Consider the following 21144-nt stretch of genomic DNA (forward strand, 5'->3'; position numbering starts at 1 on the left):
ATCGGCCCAATGGGACCGATAATTTGGCTGATAAATGGCATGCATGTGCGCAACTGCAGCACAGCACTCAGGCAGTGAGGAGCAGAGCAGGCAGTGTGGAGGGCAGCTTCTAGCTGGTAAGTCCGTGTGGTGCAAGGGAAGTGCGTCCCGTGGGGGGTAGGTAGATCAACGCTCATCACGGTGAAGAAGGGGGCAGGAGCAGGCACTGCCTACCAGGGGTGGGGCAGGTGCAGGATGGAGGTGCGGCTTGGGGCGAGGGGAGGTGGTTCCCACTGCTGCTTGCACCCTGGGAGGGTATGGGGGCGTTGTGTGCCCCTGAACCTGTGTGGGCTGGGGCCGGGTGGGCAGGCTGCAGGCTGGAGCCAGAGCTACGCAGGACTCTTCTCACCGGGGGCTGAGATTGGTGCGGGCACCAGCTGCACTGGTAGGGAGATGCAGCCACCCAAAATTTTGCCACAGCTCCACTCCTAGTGCCGCTGCCACCAGACACCTGGTGCAGCCCTGGCTCAATGCCCCACCTGCACCCATGCACTGGGAAGAGCCGGGGCAGGTGGCTGGCAGCTGTAGTGCTGGGGGTGGAACTGTGGTGAAATTTGGGGTGGCTGCAGCTCCCTCCCAGTGCTGCCAGTACCTGCTCTGAGCCCAGCCCCTGGCGAGAACAGCCACACAACGGCAGCCTGCCTGCCCCACACTACTCTGTGCCAAGCCAGGGGCATACACCCACCAGTGCCCTGCCAGGGTGTGAGCAGCGACGGAAGCTGCCCTCCCCGCCCCCCCCAAACGAGCCCACGGGTTCATCCTGCACTGTGCCCAGCCCTGGCTGGGCAGTGCCTGCCCCGCCCTGCCCCCTTCTTTACCGCGTGGGCCATTTATTTGCCCCCTCTCCCCATGACCCTTCCAACCACATGGACTTACCAGCTGGAGGCAGCTGTATCAGAAATCAGATCCGTATTGGCCGATATGCCTCCTTAAATATTGGGTATCGGTATCGGCCCCCAAAATCTCTATCGGTGCACCCCTAGTTTTACTCCGTTGTGTTAGTTCACCCCTTTTAGCTATCAGTGTGTTTGGATAAGCCATAATGAATATGGGCTTATATCTGGGAGGCCTGAAAACCATGGGCTCCATCCAAACAGGCTTGTTAAGAAATGGACTGCAATTCTGGATTCACTGAAAATAACTCATCCTGGTGGTGGCAGCTCAGTGATGGGGATGCTGAGCTTTGTCAGCAGTGTAGCCAGTCCTGGCCTACACAAGCAGTGGCTAGCTGGGCAGCAACCTACTCAGCCCAGCTCGGGGGCGCCATGGGGTCACGTGGATGCACAGTGACCTCCCCCTTGCAGCAGTCAGCTGCTGAGCTCTGGGCCCACTGCTGCCTCCGAGCCAGCCCTGGTAGGCCACTGCCTGGCCAGATGCCACCTGAGCACGCCAGGCTAGGCTGTACTGCTAACAGAGATCAGTGTCCCCATCACTGAGCTGCCACCACCAGGGGTAGTCCTACTCCAGTGGCCAAGCCCAGCCCAGCCCAGCCATGGGGCTTCCTTGTCCAGGGCTCAGCTGGGCTCGGCTGTGAGGGTAGGGCCACCCCCAGGGGCTGCGGCTCAGTGACAGCCACACTGCGCACCCAGGCTGGGCTGGGCTACGCCAGCCAGCTCTGCAGAGTCTCCCCCTCCCCACCCTGTGGTGGAGGGGGATGAAGGAGGAAGAGGGGGAAAAGTCCCCCTCAAGCACCAAACAGAGCCCCCTCCTGGGGCGGGGAGGGGGGAGGAGCAGGAGAAAGACTCCCTCTCTGGGGCTGGGCAGCCCTGCACAGAGCCCCCCTCCAAGCCCTATGGTGGTGGTGGGGGGAAGGGAGGAGGGAGAAAGAGAAGAGGGAAAAGTCCCCCCCACCCTGCAGGAGAGGGGGAAGAGTCCCCCTCCGGGGCTGGGAAGCCCTGCACAAAGCCCCCTCCCCACTGCACCAACTTGGGTGGGGGCAGGGAGGAGGGGAGGCTGCTCCTCCCTAGCTGCAGTCTACCCCCACCCTTGCAGGAAGGAATTAACCCTGTCCCTGCCATCTTAGTCTTAATGGAGCCATGCTGGGACAGCTGCGATCCCTGTCAGTGAGACAGGGAAGGGAGTGGGGGAGTAAACCCCTTCCTGGACAGTCTGACAGAGGCTGCTGCCCTTCTCCATCCCCTCGCTGCTCCAGTAGTGGGATGTGGCAAGATGTCACACTAGCATGGCCCCGTTAAGGTGAAGGGTCCAGGGATGGGGTTAATTCCTCCCTCTGTCCCTTCTGCTTCCAGAACCGCATCTCCCTCTGTCCCTTCTGCTTCCAGGACCGCATCCAGAGTCTGCCAGACATGACTGACCTCTTTGCCTCTGCCACTCCTGGGCAGACGGGCAGACCCTGGCTGCAGTGAAGGGGCAGGAGGGGAAAGAGGGAAAGATTAGCACCCCTCCCATCCCACTTTGCTTTAATGGGGTCATGGCAGACCGTGTCTCGCCAGGTCCCTGCCTCTACTCAAGGTAGAGAGCAGAGGGGGAGGGCCAGCTGTGCTCTGCTGGAGCAGAGAGCCCAGCTCAAAGTGCATGCCAAGATGCTGGGGGGGGGGCTCTGGTTTAACTTAAATCACTTAAGTCTGATACTACATTCAACCAAGTTTATCTCAAACTGGCTTACATGCACTGGACATCTGTTTTGTTACAGGTTTAAACCAGTTTCTCATCACTTAAACCGGTTTGTGCGTAATGTCTGTCCCTAACCATAGGGATCCAGCTCACTTTGACAGAGATGTCTAAATAGAGAAGAAGGACGCAACTTCCTTCTACTCCTTTCTGGCCCATGTCAAATAGTCATGGTGGTGTTCCAGTTAAGATTCCAGGGACTGTAGACATTCCCAGAGGACAGAAACATAAAGGAAGGAAGATGCCATAATGGAACACTCCTAGGCATGCTTAGAAAGTCAAAATGGAGATGTGTAAGGAAACATGTTAGAGACTTGGTGACTGTTTCAGTGGGTGAAATAGGATTGTGTTTAGTGATGTAGATATTTAAAAGGCAGCATAAGTGCCTTTTAAGAGGCATATAATGGCACTTAAAGCTAGCTTTAGCATAAAACTGCTGTAATCTGTTTAATTTCACCAGAAATTATACTGGGAATCTTATTTACGCAGTGCCCTTCCCAAATAATTTTGGGGTGACTTCTGTTGTTTGAATGTGACATGATAACCTTTTGTAGTAGTTTGTTTGTGAAGACAAAGCTATAATGATCTTGATATGCTAAGTAAATAAATGCAGAGGGTGGGGCAGTTTTTTCTGCCTTAAGAAATAATTTTTCTTTTTCCTTTGCACTCAGCAATCTCATTTCATGCACTTATTGCAGAATTCATTAGTCTGAAGCCGTGAAACCTTTGTGCTGAAACCTTTGAGCCCAGTGCTAGCTGTTTGGAACATGATGAAAATGCCAAGACACACAATATGTAATAGCTTTGTTATTGTGGTCATAAGGGTTTAGATTGAGTTGGAGGGATGGGAATGAAATTTCACAAGCTTTGACTCTTCATTTCTAGAGGACAATGGAACAGCATTGTAAATGTTTTTCCATAGATGTCTGCCTGTGGCTCTCTCCTTGGCCTCTACCATTTGGTTATGGGTTTGTATGTGCACTTTTCTCTCTTGAAATATCACTGCTAAGTCCTTTAAAATTATTATTTCTTTGTCTTCTTTTAAAGAAAAATAATCGGGCCTTAAGAGAAATTTTGTGTTTGTAGAAAGGACTGGAGTTTACATAAAGGACAGGGATCTGCAATAGATAGAAACCAGAGATATCAGCTATAAAGTATTAACCATGCATTCCAAGGGAGAATTGAGGAGAGGTACAAGACTGTAAAATGCCCACTTGCATACTAGTTTCTTTTACTTGGAAATCTCTTTAAGCTCTGAAATAAAAACAACTAAAAGTCAGGCCAGAGAAACCCTAGGGTCTATAATGGGAGAAGCACTAAGTTTTCAAAAGGGAAATCGGGACTTTGCCAAAATACGCTCTCTGCCACTGGATGCTTAAATCGCTTGCAGTGCAGCCTTGCATCTCTGTTGTACATACTGCCTGGAACTCGATTTGTCTTCTGATGCTTCTGTAATTCTTGAAAAATCCTGCCTGAAGGTGTCAAGAGGCATCATTAAAGTGTGTCTGCTCGGGTGAACGTGAGGAAGGAGAAGCAAGATGCGAGCAGACGACCCAAGAAAACAAGTGATACAAAACAGCTGGATTATCAGAGCTAATAGAGTGACAGCTTTGAATGTGAAAGCACTAGGGCTCTGTCTCATAATCCCACGGAGCACCCTGTACCTGCCACAAGGGAAGGGAAAAGCAACAGCAAATCTAAATTAACAGTTTGAGCTGACACAAATCCCAGCTTCTGAGTCAAACCAGAGGGAATAACTTTAAAAAGTGTTACGCTAAAGCTTGTTCTTTGTACAGTTCAGATGTCTCAGGCAGAGGAAAACTAAGGAAGTGGAAGAAACTGTGATGCTAGTTAAAAGAAAAAAATGGAAAATGAATGGAAATTGCTATTAATAATGCAGATGCTTTTGTTAGGCAACCTGTTCCCTCAGAGTAGATAATTTTAATCGCATCACTTGGGAAACACTGTCAGTTTCTTTTTTCCAATAGGTTTTGGGCTGGAAGGGCATTCAGATTAATGACAAGCAGAGATGGTGGGAAAATATTCCATTATCCCTACCCTTTGGCATGCCTGGGTAATTAGCGATATCTTTTGTTTCAATGTAATTGCAAAATAATTATCTCATCTGGTAGGGATATTAACTGTGTTGATTGATAACACACAGGTAATACATGAAACATCTGCTTCAGGAATACATGCAGTGCAACACAGTTTTCATTGCCGGGGTCAGCAGAGTGCCCTGCAATTAAACATATAAAAACCTGTATCATATGCAAGAAGTGTTTGCTTTGCAGATGACATAAGAATTGGTTTCCATGGGGAGATTTCTGGCTGCCAGCTGGGAATTCTTTGTACATTAAATTGTCAATGGAGTTTATGATTGGATTTCTGAGTATGGGCTTTTATAATTAATTATAGAACATAAATTCATGACTAATAAAAACTCTGAGAGAGAATGGGAAAAATCCTTTTGTGATGAAAAAAATTCATTCATTTCCTCTCTTTGCCACAGCCACCCTGTGTATCACTTAATCACTTGATATAGTTCCATTTTCCATCTTTGACATGGGGATATTAGTAGTTACTTTCTCCCATACTTTGTCTGTTCGGACTGTGAGATCCTTGGAGCAGGGATACTCTGGGCGTATCCATACTGCTTCTGTTGCTTTCTTGCAAGCATTGCTGAGAAGCACAGTCCCACCCATATTCTTCTGCCTTGCATTCATTAAACATGGAGATGAAGCAACAGAGCTTCGTTTGGGAGCAGCCACTCCGCTTCCCACTGCTGTTCTTGAGCACTCTGTTTCATGTGTGTTTGAGCATAGCTGGGGGGCAGCTTCACTGTCTTGTTTCCACATTTGCTATATACAGGATGCATTTACATAAGATGCTTTGTTGCCAAGTAATGTAGTTTACTGTGCAGTAAGCTTGTGCATCTACATGTGCACATGCTTACTGTGGAGCAGTAAACCTTGCTAATCATGAGTAAATTTGCTATCTGCAAATGCAAGTAGCAAACTTACTTGCAATTACCAACTGTGCAGTACTGCTTGTGTAGACGCCTGACTAGGAGAAACTCTGCTGCCAGTCAGCTGGCCACCAGGGGCTAAGAGATTGCTCCCTTCCCCAGGAGCTACCTACTGCCAGGGCAGGCTCCACCACTGGAGCCTGGGTAGGAACTATGCCCCGCGCCCTTGACAGCAGGGAGCTCCAAGCCTGTTTACCCACCCAGCCAGGAGCTCACTGCTAGCTGCCCCACTGGTGGATTGCATCAGGGAGCTGGGCTGCCCCTTCCTTGTAGCTCTTTTCAAGTCCCCTACCTCTATCAAGGAGCCAGGACTGGGAGCTCCCTGCTGCTGAAGCAAGACATTGTCTCTGCTTCAGCAACAGGCACCCCCCCAGGGGCAGGGAATAGTGTTCCAGCATTGGCCAGGAGACAGCTATCTCCTAGTCCAGCATCCCCTGCCAGCCCCTGGGCCTAGTACCCAGAGGGAACTTTGAACTCCCCGCATGGTGGCCGGGGCCCATTGCAGGGCCCCAGGAAGTGAGAACAGTTTGCTGCCATTAGATGCCTGCCCAGGAGCTTTTACTCATGAGTAAACCGCTCCTGGATCCAATGCACATACAGACACACCCACACAATAGGAGCAGGTGGGCAGGGCCATGCTTCTTGGTGGTGCATTCAGGAACTCTGTGGAAGTGGTGCAGACATGTCTTCTCTTATGATGTATTGTAATGTATCTAGTAATGTGGAGCCCTAAAGTACTAGTGTAATGGAGGTAGTAACGATAAGAAAGGAAGGTCTGTGAGGACCCTTTTTTGAAGAAATGGGGTTAACGGGAAATGTTGCAGAATGTACTTCGAAACTCCTTTGTTTTAGTGACCTGGAACAGCCAAGATGTTCTTAAAATATTGTGGCAGGGCACTGTTGGTGCCTGCCACTAAAAGGTCTGAGCCAAGCAGCCAGGAGGTGCTTGATTTCAGTGGCCATTTTAGATCTCTGACTGTCTATATAAACACAGCAGTTTGCTGCTGGCAGGCCAGGCAGAAACATCACCTGGCAGCAAGGAGGAATGCAGCATCCCAGAGGTAAGGGCAGGAGCTGTAGGGGATGGTTTGGAGGCTCCTGGTCCTGGGCATGACCTACAACTGCACCCTGCCGGGAGTGGGCGGCCTGGTGGGGCTCTCAGTGGTATGGGAGTCCCCAGGAAATACCAAGCCAGTTACCACCTCGGTGAAAGGCGGTCGGGGCACCTTAATAATCCCAGCTTCCACAACCAGGTGGGTTACCCCATGGTAGGGCCAAGAAGGAGGACCCAGGTTAGAAAGTGGGCTGTAGATTCAGCAGCCTGATTTAGAATACCCTCAACTGGTCAATGCTGGGGCTAGGACCAAAATGGTCAAAAGGGCCAGGGGCCCCCTGTGAGGGATTCCCAGAGCAAAGGGTCTGGGGTTTCCGACTGGCCTTGGAGGTGAAGCCAGGGCCTGTGTGGCCAAAGGTCCCAGGGGAACCACGGCCAAGAGAGGAAAGAGTTCAGGGAGCTAGGCAGCCCAGAATGAAGGAGTAATGGGCCGCCTGATTAGAGGGATCCATTTGGGGTCCAGATTGGAGGATTCTGGGGCCCAGTGAGGAGCCGGTGATGATAAGAACTGTGGATGCCATCTATGAGGCTTGGGCTGTGGTGTAAGGGAGGAATGGAGCCCCAGATAGTGTCCCTGGCATCGGGGCAAGAAATGGGCAGCCTTCCGCCTAATTAAGATCAAAATTATATATCATCAAGGCATGGCAGGAGAGGAGGCAGGTAGTTGGTCCAGAAACAGGTGGACAGGCCATTGGTAGAAAGGCCCCAAGGAAGCCCCCTGTTACAAATATATATATTTAACAAGTAGTTTGAGAAAGCTTATAAATAGAACTGATAGCCTTTCCTGATTGATCTTGCTCCTGTGTTCTGATGGCAACTACTGCGGTGGCTTCCATTAGTAGATTTTCCTTTGCCATTCCATGGTGCCTGAGCTACCACATGGTATTTTCCCATAGCCATAGTATTGGAAGTAGTTATATTCCTAGATGAGAGGCAATAGTGAATAATGCTGACTTGTTAATAGCAGCTCCATATGGTGATTATGGAAGGTGCAGTACAGAAAAGTAAGTGGACTTGTCCAACACACTTGAGCATGAAGGCTGAGTATGATGCACATTGTGGGCCATCTGTTCACAACCATCACATCTTTCACTCTGTTAGATTATGAATCCCAAACCTCTCTTAACTCAATTTTTATTCCTCTTGATCCAAGGGTGGCCAAAAGCAAAACTTTCTGCAGTGTGACCTCTGTCTACTCCAGTAAATCAAACCGAATGGAATTTGGGCCTGATTCTGCTTCTTGCAATCATCTTGCACCAACCTAGAATAATATTATTGGTTTAAATTGAGTTGTCTGTGTTGAGAGTGGTATCAGACGCAGCTCTGCAGCTTCAATTCAAAACAAGTTGGAACCTGTAGTTTCCATGGGTTTAATTATGACAGGAAAGAGGTGTATAAACCTCTGTCTTCTGGGCAATCTATCAACAGCATTCTCAGCTAAGCGAAATGTTGTTTGCCCTGTATCTAGTCTGTAATTCTGACTACATCCACAACTGCTGGGAATTCCAAGCCTTGCATCTTATCTGGAATGCCAATGAGCTCATATGAAGCTGTTAATGTCTATGTGAGCTTTTTTTATTCCTCATTACCAATGTGATAGAAAGATGATTCTTCAGCTGCTATTCTAACCTGTGGGATTTTACCCACTTAATTAACTTTCTTTCTTGTTAAAGAAGATCTTCTTTTATGCATGGGGAACTGTGTTTGAATTCTTTTTGAGGGACTCTTCTCATGCTTATATCAAAAGCACCAAGGTCCCTGAAGCTGATGGTGGTCATGGAGAGAGTGTCACTGCGGGGCCATACTTGGAAGCATCACCTCATGTTCTTTTAGTAAATTGTTGGAGAGGAGCCAAGCCTGTGGTTAGTTATATCTGAGGCACACAGTTGATCCCCTCCTGGGAGATAAAATGGAAACTGCTGACACTGGGCAGAGGATTCACTGCATGCAGAGTGCTTCATGACATACTTACAAATGCAAGTCTACCAAACGCTCATCAACCTTTTAGTTTATTGGTGAGCTGTCTATGTAAATAAATACACACATCAAACAGCCAGCAGACACCTTTTTAGCATGCAGTGTTATGGTCTGAGATGTTGATTTCTGAGGCAGCTTATCTCAGCATCTGTCAAATTAGTGCCAAGTCCATGGCTGCATCTCTGCCGTATTTGATGTACAATGGTTTGCATCATGGTAGCTGTAAAATGTAACAAGAAATTGGATGGCTTTACATCTGTTTGGTGTTGCTCAGAATTTACAAAATGCTTAACTTAAATATTTCCCTAAGTCCTCCTGACCCCTTCTTGGTGTGCACATCCAATCTCTCATTCACTGTTAATGTTAACTGGGTTTATGCAGCCATGCATATCATTGTAGGCTGGTGGTTCTCAATCTTTTTAGACTCAATCATCCTTTGTTAGACTCAAGGTATCCCTCAGAAAATGCCAGTTCTTAGCTTTCACTCATTTTTTTACTATGGAAAAATAATAGAGCAATTCTTTAGTTGCAAAGAACTGAGAAAGACCACAGCAGGTCAAAATATTTTTGACACTCTGTACTCACTGTGGGTTTATTTTGTGAATCATGTGTAGCTGTTTGGATGCCTAACAATGCTAATATTGTGTGGCACCCTGCAGCACCTGAGAACCATTCTTGTAAATCTCACTGGAAAGGAATTGAAGGTACTCATCAGTATCCCAAGATTAACAGATGCTGAACAGGGAAATCATGCAGATAAAACTCTTACATCAGTACTGATCTAGCCTGCACGAAGACAAAGCTGGGACCTGCAAAGACTGAGGTGTATACCTCGATGATGTATTGTACATATAACTTCACTTGCATGGCATCTTGATTATACTGAAGTTTCTCCTACAAATAGTAATGGTACTAAGGAAAGAGGAGTGTATATAGAAAGAAGCTGCACTGTGGTGTGTATCCATAGGCTTTCCCTCCTGTTTCTGTATTGGCAGCTGAATGGCGGGCAGACTATTGGAGTGTAGAGAGAGAAAGATAGTTCCCTACACATTGCCATGTTGCATTTTGATGCCGGGGAGGGCAAGGGACTAATGAGTTTGATTGATCTGCTTCCATACTGTTGACGCCTGTAGGTTTACAAGCTGTAGGACCTACTGTGATGTGTACAACTTGGCTGTGGGGGCTCAGAGTTCAGAAACCGAGTGAACAATACTGTAAGTCCAGAAGCCAAAGCCAAAGGTCACAATACTGGGTATTAGTCTGAACCCAGTATATCACGCCAGCAGTTGACTGAGATTTGTGTTCAGGGCCAGGTCAGAGATCATGAGCCAGAGAATCCAATTTGCAGGACTGGGGGTGAGGCATTGGGGTCAAAGGCAGAAATAAGGCTGGAACAAGGCTTAAGGCAGGGCAGGAGGGTCCAAGGCAGAGAGGAGACAGGAGCAAGACAGAGATTTGCATCAGAGAGACAAGCAAAGATTCAGCAGCAGAGTCAAGACAGTAGTGAGGGATTAAAGCTGGGAGGTCCAGGACAGGAGCAGGAATACAGGAGTCAGGCAAAGAGCTCCACAGCAGGGGTACTAAGAGTATTGTTGCAGGGACAAGGTCCTGAAGGGTCTTGGGTTTGTGGTCCTCATTGAACCTCCCAAGTCACCTGTCCCCCTATTATAAACCTCATAGGAGGACCCAAACTCAGCTGGAGCAAGCATGTGGCTAGTCTGCAAGTGGTGCTGCAGCCTGGATCTCTGGCTGCAGGCACCATGGATCATGGTTGAAAGCCCAGGGACTATGACACCTACATTCATTTTGGTTTGGGAAGACCAGTTTCCTCTCACTTTCCTTCCCATACCCTGCCTACTGTAGCTACATTTGAAGGCACAGAATTTGAGACAAAAACATGGTGGGGAGAAGCTACGAAGTAAATTGACCTGACATCTAGTACCTTAATCAGGGACACAGATTGAAAATGAAACTTAAGTCATGTCTGTGGTACGTAGCAGAGTAGTGATGCCCACGCTATTCTGGGTGGGTCGCCTCTTGATCTGAAAGCAGTGTAGCTCTATGCTAGTGCCATACATGAGTTAATTTGCATAGGGGAGGATAGATTGGGACTGCCTCTCAATTTGGAAAGAAGACTAAGACTGGGGTGAAAGGACTGAAGAGTAGAGACTAGGACTGACTAGATGTCTAGAAAGGATGGAGGTGGAGGCAGGGGTAGCAGTATAGAAGGAACTGGAGCTTGGAGCAGGGAATAAGTGGAAGAATATCCAATGAAACCTATCCTCATCCAGAGCCAAGACTGGAAGATTCCTAATTCCCAAGGTTCCTAACTCCTGCCGTTTCTGAAACACATGTGATATGTCTTTAATTTGTCTTTTGTATATAATCACATTGTATTTTACAACAATTGCAAGGGGGTATGACATGTATTATCATATAACATGAAGGGAGATAGGACACGGATGGAGAGGAATTTGGAATGTCCACAGAGCAATGGGTATTATGCTGGGCAACTCATACATGAGTAGTTCAGTATTGTGCTTTCATTTTTCATCACAAAAAACACAGTCCATTAGCCCTCCTCTTCTTTTGATGACCAAGGGAAGAGCAATTTACATGCAGGGGTTAAAACTAAGGGGTTGTGACGGAAGAAGATAACTTCCTTGGACACTTTTTGGCTTGGTTAGGGTCCTCCACAGCTTCTGTTCTCTGAGAGGTGATGCGAGAGGCTCCTGTCTCATTCCCATTCTCATCTACTTTAACCATTATTTATATCTATTAGATTTTGCAATAGTCTGCCAAGTGAAGCAAAGGTAATCCCATTGCTTGAATCATTCCAGCAGAGATTGGACAAAATATAGGGGAATGCAAGGAAGAATCTTTTGTTGGGTAGGAAGATTTAGGTGACCTGAGAGGCCTCATCCATCTCTAATGTTCCATGATTAGAGTTGATGGAAGGTACAAACATTCATCTCTCTCCTGCATATGCATCCCCAAAGCTCAAAATAAAATGTTAGTGACCCTAAGTATATTACAGATCGCTATTGTGAGTTACAGCGGAGCACCAGTTGAAACAGAAGCAGGCAGTGGATGGTTGTTGCCTATAAGGGCAGCACTGTTTCTGTGTAATGGAAAGGAAAGTTGTTAGTAAAAAATGTCATTGAATCATTTTTGATGACTCATGGTAGTCTGTTCGCTGGCATTTGACACCTTCCATCTGATGGTTACCAAACACTTCACAGACATGAATGCATTAAAGTATATAATACTCCCAGGCAAGGTTCCCTCTAAGGTGTGCGCATGCATGGCCATGCACAACTAAAAGTGTGGCCGTGCACAGTCTTTTCAAGGCTGCGCACCAGGAGAGGCTGGCCCAGGCTCCGCCGGCTCCCAGGAAGTGCTCCACTCCCCAGCCCTGATGCCGGCACTTTCCTAGAGCCGACAGAGCCCACACCAGCCGCCTGCTCCAGCCTCCCCCGCATGGCCTCGGGGGAGTGAGGAGGCATGTGGCATCAGGACCCGGGAGCGGAGCAGTGTCCCGGAGCCAGCAGAGCCTCATTGGGGCAGGCAGCAGCTCCTCCCCGAGGTGAGGCAGGGCAGGGATGGAGGCTGGCGCGGGTGGCTGGCATGGGCTCCTCTGGCTCCGGGGAAGTGCTCCACTCCCCAGCCCTGATGCAGGGGAGCGGAGCACTTCCCTGGAGCCGAAGCGCCTGCACCAGGCTCTGGCTCCAGCCCTGGGCCCCTGGCTCCCAGCCTCTGGCCTCCAGCTCCAGCCCTAGAGCCCCTGGCTCCCAGCCCCTGGCCTTCAGCTCCAGCACTTGGGGCCCCTGGCTCCCAGCCCCTGGCCCCCAGCTCTGGCCCCTGTCTCCTGGCCTCAGCCACGAGCTCCCAGCCCCAGCCCCAGCCCCTGGCCCCTGGTCCCAGCCCCTGGCTCCCAGCTTCCAGTTCCAGCCACCGGCCCCCAGCATCTGGCCTCAGCTCCAGCCTCTGGCCCCTGGCCCCAGCTCCCAGCCTCTGGTCCCTAGCCCTCAGCCCCCTTCAGTAAGTGTCCCACACTGGACTGAGGCAGTGCACTCACAGACTGCTGCTCCTCAGAGGGAACGTTGCTCCCAGGGCCAGGAAACCATCTCTCTTGCCTATTTGAAGGAACAGGACTTAGAATGTTAATGGCATTGATTTCCAATGGGTGGTGTCCAGAACTGCACAATGGCATGTTGTATGTGCAAACACCAGGACTTATGCCACTGCTTACTCTTTTTCTTTAAGTAGACCAGAACTTGCAGAGGTTCATAAGCTTGGAATACATAACAGCCATAGGTGCATGAACCACTGTTGTGCAGGGATGAAGTTTGTATGTGTCTGTATGTAAAGGCACATATTCACCTGAATATATATCCCTAATTAAGTGACACAAAATCACATGGCAAGCCATTGTCACAGCCAGGAATAGAAGCTAGTCTTGCTGATGCTTAGTCCCTCTGTTCTAACCACCAGATTGCTACTGTTTTTATGAATACCAAGTGCATTGCATGGGATGGGTATATGTGTATGTTAGGGCTGTGCAAAGCTAGATAGGTTCGGAGGAGATTCGGCCTGATTCGGCAACTGAATCTCCTAATCCAAATCGAATCAGGAGACCAATTAAAAGCTCAGAATTGAATTGGAAGCTTCCGAATCAACTCAGAAAAGCTTTGGCACCACTTCGGAGATTCAGCCATAGACCAAACAGGCAGCAGTCCTCACCATGCTGGACACAGCTGCTTCCAGCTGGTAAATCCATAGTGGTGGGCAGAGGAGGAAGGCAAGGAGAGTGGGGGAGGGAGGGATTGGGGCTGGGACAAGCTGCCCAGCCAGGGAGTGGGGTGCGGGACTCGGGGAGGAGGGGTGCAGGGGTATGGGATGCAGGAGCAGCAGCACGTGGAGTGGGGGCTATGCTCTGCTGCCGCTTGCCCAGCTGGGGGGGTGGGCGCATGCGGACGCGGCTGTCTCCGGGTAGAAGGGGGCAAGTGGCAGCAGGATGTAGCCCCCACTCCCAGCAATACTGCACCCACATCCTGCACTTCCCTGACCCAGATGAGCAAGTGGTGGCAGCGTCCGCCCCCCTTTGCCCCTCCCTCATACCCCCCTGTGCTGGCTAGGAAACAGCGGCAGTGCCTGTTCCCCCACGCCATCTGGGCAAGCAGTGGCAGTGCCTGCCCCCCCCACCCCCACATCAGCTGGGGAAGCGGCAGCAGGACAGAACCCCACTCCCAGTGCTGAAGCAAGTGAGGCAGTGCTGGGAGTATGGGCTATGCCCTGCTGCCACTTGCCCCCTTCTGCCTGGAGCAAGCCATGCTTGCATAGTGCCCCAGTCCCTCCACCCGGTTTGGGAAAATGACAGCAGGGCATAGCCCCCACTCCCAACGGTGCCATGCCCACATCAGTGCTGGGAGCGGGGGCTCTGCCCTGCTGCCGCTTGCCCAGCCGGTGGGGTGGGGCATTACTGCCTCTTTTCCAGCTGGCGCGGGTGGGCGCTGCTGCCACTTGCCCATCCAGTGCGGGGGAGCGGGCACTGCCACTGCATGCCCAGCTGGGGCAGGAGGGTGCAGGATGCGGGCATGGCACTGCTGGAGGTAGGAGCTATGCCCTGCTGCCACTTGCCCCCTTCTGCCTTGAGTGAACCATGCCTACATCCTGCCCACCCCAGCTAGGCAAGCAGCAGCCGGGCATAGCCCCCATTCCAAGTGCTGCCATGCCTGCATCCTGCGCCTCCTTCACTCCTCTCTGAGTACCACACCTCCTGCCCCGGCTGGGCAGCTTGTCCCAACCCCAGCCCCGATCCCTCCCTCTTCTGCGCCCCTTCTCTCCCCGTTCCACCCACCACAACAGACTTACCAGCTGGAGGCAGCTGTGTCCAGCATGGTGAGGACTGCTGCCTGTTTAGTCTGTGGCCGAATCTCCAAAGCTGCAGCAAATCTTCGGATCTGGTTCAGCCAAATCGAATCAGGACAGTGTTTTGAATCTCCAAATTGAATCGCTGTCCCTCTGAACTGGCCAAATCCAAATTTGAAGCGAATACTTGCTGCTTCGTGCAGGCCTAGTGTGCATCACAAATCAGGCTACCTGAAACTTAGGCCCTAGCCTTCAAAGTTCTGGTCTCAGATTTTTCACTTCCATTTGTTTAAATTTACAGTCTAAAGTATTCACTTCTCCAGGGAAGGGCAGGGTGTTATGAGGAGGAAGGCTGATACCAGTGTGCATGATAGAATCTAATTTGACGCGGTCTGGCGTGACAGTAGCACTTACCAGCTTGCTGAAAGCTAATGGCATTTGCATTTTGCTGCCTAGCAAAATAAACGGTGTGCTAGCTCATGGTAGCCAGCTCATGGGGAGAGCACAACAGGGAAGGAGGGATTGTTGGTACACAATGCTGTAGCACCGTCTTGGTATTTTATAGAGATTAGCTCATGTAGTTGTTAGAAAGACACTGTATTCTATCTTTTCTTCTAAGTCCTAGACGAGTTTTATATACTCTGGCTTCCTGTGAGGTGAAAGCCTCATTCCCCAGAGTTGGATGCGCAGTCAGGCTATAGAGAAGGCATTTGGGATGCTGGAGCTGTTTTAGTCAGAGGAGAGCAGAGAAGCAAGGTGAAAAGGGAAAGTGAGAGAAGAAGAAACTCTGTAAACATGAAATAGGCCCTTGTTGTGCCAGCTTTATATCTGAATCCCATCTGGCAGTAGGAATGAAATCTAGCCACAGTGCTGGTTCATAGAGGAGGACAGATACATGGTTGTTGTGTACAACGTGTGCTCTTCCTCCCTCTCTGACCAAGGGGGAAGTGACAGGATCCGAGGTGACTTACCTCTCTACCTCCTGCCTCCCAAAAGGCCCTTGACTGACAGATGGGTCAGTGACTCTACAGTAATTTTCTGAGCACAGTGTTATCCTATGGTAAATGTGAGTTAGCCCTCATCCCAGTGAAAATGATGTGAACTGTCCTGAATTTACTATGTGGTAAGAGCGTGCATGCAGGCAGTTACCGTGGAGTAGCAGACACAGTGTGAATTCACACCATCTCTTGCCTTCCCATAGCTTCTTTGAATGCTCATATCGCAGGCCTTTTTCCTCTCCATATCGCAGGCCTTTTTCCTCTCCAGCTTCCTGATAACTGTGTCACTATGCTCTAGTGGGTGCATCTACACATGCTATTAAGGTGATGTGATGAACTTCACTGCAGTTCATGCTGGTGCCAGCTGCTCCTGGGCACAGAGTCTGCATGTGCACTCTGGACTGCAGCAGTTTCAGCTGGGGCAGAGCAGCCCGGGGGCTGACAATGGATCTGCGGGTTCAGCCCCAGGCTCTTGGTCGTGGCTTCAGATGCTGGAGGGGCTGGCTGGGGCAAAAGGGCAGCCCCTGCACTTTAGCACCCTGGTGCCTCTGTTACCATCTACAGTAAGTAATCCACTGTAAGATAGTACTGTCCCAATCCATATTACGGTGCCCTCATACCAGCATACATGTAGATGGTGATACTTTACTGTGGAGCTATTTAGTCAACTCTGCAGGAAAGCATGCATGTAGATGCACCCAGTGTGTCTAAAATATGGCTGCTTAAATCATTTTCCCCTGCAATTTGACCATAGAACTCTCTTTCTCAGTAGCCCCATTCACAACTGCATTAAGTTAAACTTCTCATCCTCACCTTTCAGGTGACTGGTTCAGCCTACTATTTAGATCTAATCACATCCACCTTTCTTTCCTTTCACTCCACTAGAAGTGCCTCTTTCCATTCTGGCCCGAGGCACAAAGGTCAGGGAAGGGAATTCACCAGCCAGGCAACTCCTTATAACAGGGGTGAGCAATTATTTTGGCTGGAGGGCCACTTAATGCGTTTTAGTGACCTGTCAAGGGCTACATCTGTCTCTTTTTCTCTCTGTTTCCCTCCTTCTAGAACCCAGCCGGAGCTGTAGTTTGCTATGAGCCCCAGCACTCAGATGTTGACCAGATGAGGACTTCCAGTGCAGTGGGAAATGGCAGCATCAGCTGTAGGCATAGCCATCAGGTTTCAGCGCCCCAAAGCAAAACCTGCTGGTGGTGTCCACAGCTGACACCACCACTGCCTGCCTGGCACAGCAGAAGCTCCTGCCTGGGCCCACAGCTGATGGCACTGGCAGGTTCTGATTCTAAGCTCCAGGTGGGAGCTACTGCTGCACCAGGAGGGCACTGGCATCAGTTGTGGATGCTGTGGGGGGCGGGACGGGTTCTGCGCCAAGGCTCCTGAACCCACTGACGGTGTCGACAGCTGATGCCACTAGCTGCCTTCCCGCTACAGCTGAAACCCCTGCCCAGGTCTATAGCTGATGCTGCTGGGAGGAAGTGGGCCCACCTGGTGCAGTGCAAACAGATTTGCCTGCCCACCTGGCACCATGTAGCAGCCAGAGCTGGCACTGCTGGCCACCCATGGACCATATCCAGTGAGCTGCCACCCATGGACCAGATCAAATCTGTTGACAGGCTGCATCCAGCCCATGAGCCCACCCCTGCCTTATAACCTGGTTGGTGGATGCTATCCCTTTAGAGCAGCAGTAGTGAATTCAGAGCAACTTGCTTTGCTTCATACCTCGCTTGGGAGATTCCTCCTCCTCATCAAGTTTCAGACCATGTTGTGACCAGCTACTTGGGCTTGGCCTTGGTGAGGGGAGTAGGGAAGGGGATTATCCCAAGAGGGAATTTGCTGGATTTATTCCAGAGGAAGTTTTGTATTTTCATTGTGTCATATAGATGTGTAAGGATATTCTAACCTGCACCTGCATAAGCAGAAGTGACTAAGTGAAGGCTGCAGTCTGCTAGCTCTTGGTAGTATGGCATGCAGTTCTGGTATTTTGTTGTTTATGTTGTTCTATTTGTTCCTGATAGGTCAGCCCTCCTGGACACACCATCGGGGTGCTGAGGATCCTGACTGATGCATGTTTACCTTGACCTGACTTCTGGAAAAGAACAACTGCTGCTCTGAAAGCTTGCTAGTACTGAGGTAAATGAGGTAGATGACATATCTGACCCTGCGGGCTCTGAGATCAGGCTTTGGGTGGCTGTTAACTACACCATTTGGGGATGAGGTTTTCTCTGGAGTGGCTGCATTTCTGATTCCTACCATACCTGTTGGGGAAGATTTGCATTCATAGATTCATAGATGCTAGGGTGAGAAGGGACCTCAAAGGATCATTGAATCTGACCCCCTGCCAGTGACAGGAAAAAGTGCTGGGGTCATGTGACCCCAGCCAGGTGCCTGTCCAGTCTCCTCTTGAAGACCCCCAAGGTAGAGGAGAGCACCATCTCCCTTGGAAGCTCATTCCAGATTCTGGTGGCCCTAACCGTGTAGAGTTCTTTCTGATGTCTAACCTAAACCTACTCTCCATCAGCTTGTGGCCATTGTTTCTGGTTATTCCAAAGGGTAAACAGAGCATCCTCCTATTCCCTGCTCTCCCCCTGTCCGTCCTCCTTCCCCCCCTCCCCCCCCCGGTGAATTTGTATACTGCCACAAGATCCCCCCTCAGTCGTCTCTTGCGGAGGCTGAAAAGTTCCAGGTCCCTCAGCCTTTTCTCATAAGGCCTTCCCTGCAGGCCTCTAACCATATGAGTGGCCCTCCACCAGACCCTCTCAAGGTTGTCCACATCCTTCTTGAATTGCAGTGCTCAGAATTGGACACAGTACTCTAGCTGTGACCTGACCACTGCTGCATAGAGGGGGAGCATCCCCTCCCTCGACCTGTTCATGATGCACCTACTAATGCATGACAAAGTGCAGTTAGCTCTGCTAATTACTTTGTGACATTGATGACTCGTATTGATCTTGGAGTTGACAATGGTGCCAAGATCTCTTCCTGCTGCTGTGCTGCTGAAAAGGTCATCCCCCAGCCTATAGCTGTGCTGGTGATTCCCTCGCCCTAGGTGCAGTACCTTGCACTTGTCCTTGTTGAACTGCATCCTATTGTTCTCTGCCCACTTCTCTAACCAGCAGATGAATTTTGTTTTAAAGAGGATTGAAGTTTTGGGGAGATCAAAATTGTTCATGAATTTAAGTGACCTTGGGCATATATTTTTTAGTGGAAAAAGAATGGGGAAAAAATCCAGAAAGTCTAAATATTGCATTTTAATACTGATGAAACAAAATGTTTTGTGTTTTTCCCCCCATTTCAAACCATGTTTTTTTTAAATAGATGTAAATCTAAAAGAGCATTTAAAAAGAGTCCAAACACAAATAAAGTATTTCACTTCAGGTGGGATGAAATATTTCAGGTTGATTGACTCAAATTACTGTTACATTTCCTTCCAATATTTGTTTGTCTGCTTGGCCTCAAGAACCATCTCTTGCATAACTCTCATTGTGCTGAATCAAGGAAACTGGAGCTACAAGACAGGGGAGGGGCGTAGTTCCCTAGTTTCCAGCTAATGCAACATTGCTCCCTGCAGTATTCTCCCTAGCCTTTTTTTAAATTATGGGATTTCCCCTGTTTCCCTGAGGAGACTAGTCCAAAGTCTAATAGAATCAATCTGCTTATTTCCCTCTTAACCCCTGACCGTGGCAGGCACAATTAGTTGTTGGTGATGGGAGGGTTTGGGTTTTTTGTGTTGTGAAGGCTGCTTGTGCACACAGCTCCTTGTTTAAAATCACCACAGGGTTGCATTGTGTGTCTCGTCTAGCAGGTAAGTTTACAGTTTTGCGTATGTGAAAGACCACAAACTTACCTGCTGTCTGTCAGATATCGTGTGTCTGCCCATAGCCACTGGTCCACCTAAACTACTGTGCTCTGTGCCACAAGCCTTTCAGAGTTCTGCTCAGTAATATGGGAGCTTTGTCACCTACCTTTGTTTATGGCATAGAAAGGCAGAGAATAATGTAGTCAGACACCAGGAGGGACACCATCAAGGAAGAGAAATATGTTTTCTCACACTGCAGACTGGTTGGGCCAGTTTTGTCTCTGAAGCTGAAACACTTCTTGACTCCATTTAGAAGCTAACATCATCTGTTTTGACATTGTTGAAGGATCTCCCTGTGTCTCCCCCCTTCCCCAGTACAGTGGCCTTTCTTAGACGAATGAAGTCAGTGGCCTCTTTCAGTGTAGAAACCTGGAAACGCCCTAAATAATCCTATTTTGGTTTATCCAAAAAGGACCGAGGAAGAATCATTTTCTGAAGTCCTCCCCAGGTTTTCAGACAGTCAAACAAAGGAGGGGACTTGCCTTTGGAAAACAGTTCCAATGGTAGGGAGGTTTTGCCTGCTTGTCAGTCCCCATTTTCCCTTTCCTAATTCTATCTTTTATCCTTTGGGTCCCTTTTTCTGTGCATGAGGGGAGAACAGTCCTTTCTCTCCATGGAAGAACAGCAACATTTTACTCTTTGTAAGCCTGGGAGCATCTGGGCCAGATTGGTCAATAGCTTGATCAATCACACACTTTCAGAAGTTCCTGGGGACTGGGAGGATAGGGCCTGTCTGCATGGGAACACTGTTGTGAGATAAGTGGTGGTATGAGTTTAAAGTGCTGTGGCTATTCTGCAGTAGTTCCCCTGGTGAGCACACTCATTCTGATTCTGAACTAGGATTGCCTTTTCAGATTTTAGGTTAATCCATCAGTAGGGTAACTAAATGGGCCATGTGAGGCACCAGTTCTGGCAGCACTCTACGTAGACTCCTGGCAGCCCCAGGCAAACCTTTAGTATCGGGCCCCCCTTTGCCAAAGATAATGATAATAATAATTTTCAAATTACCATTTTTGGGTCCCCTTTCTATCTGGGCCCCGGGCAGCCACCTGGTTCGCCTGTGCCTGTGTCCAGCTCTGAACTCTGGGAATTGACTTGGAGGGGCACAAAAATAGCACCTGCTGCTGTTGCTGGCCTGGTGCCACTGGTAGAAGCCCGGCTGCTGCCACAGCCCTATGTGCCATCACTACCAAGGGCAAAAAAAAATGCCCAGCTGTGTCTCTGTAATCCACTTCCATTTAAAAGCACATTTTTAGTGTGAATCAGGCATGTCCTCATTTTGAAAAATATGGTATAGTTATCATACTGAGCTGTTTTTTCCATGTAGCAAAACCTAAGCATTTAAATAGTGATTTCAAAATGATTTATAGACCCAGTCAATTTAATAAATTCTGTGAAATTTTACTGTACTTATCAGAACAGCATTTCTTAAGCCTGAGGGATAGAGTTACATGGATTTAGTATGTTTGGAAAGGAAGAAGTTTTGTCTGTTAAGCCCAAAGCCAAATTACCCATTGTTTTTAAATGCTGTAATCACTTATAATTTCTCTTCAGCTGTTTTTTCAGTGGTCTGCTGCTTCATGTCTATTTGTAGTACATTTTAAAGGAGGAGAAAGTG

At 49.1% G+C, this 21144-nt stretch overlaps 1 protein-coding gene across 7 annotated transcripts in view; it reads left to right on the forward strand.

Annotated features, from left to right (window-relative positions):
* Positions 1-21144, forward strand: part of TSPAN18 (tetraspanin 18) — a 207477-nt gene that overhangs the window by 95100 nt on the left and 91233 nt on the right. For all 7 annotated transcript variants that reach the window (XM_090032985.1, XM_090032982.1, XM_090032988.1 and 4 more), the window contains one exon: positions 17686-17800. The gene's annotated coding sequence lies outside the window, so the exon portion shown is untranslated. The remainder of the gene's footprint in view (positions 1-17685; positions 17801-21144) is intronic.

Source organism: Crocodylus siamensis, chromosome 2, assembly GCF_052110815.1.
Source record: "Crocodylus siamensis isolate JL-2025a chromosome 2, ASM5211081v1, whole genome shotgun sequence".
NCBI lineage: Eukaryota > Metazoa > Chordata > Crocodylia > Crocodylidae > Crocodylus > Crocodylus siamensis.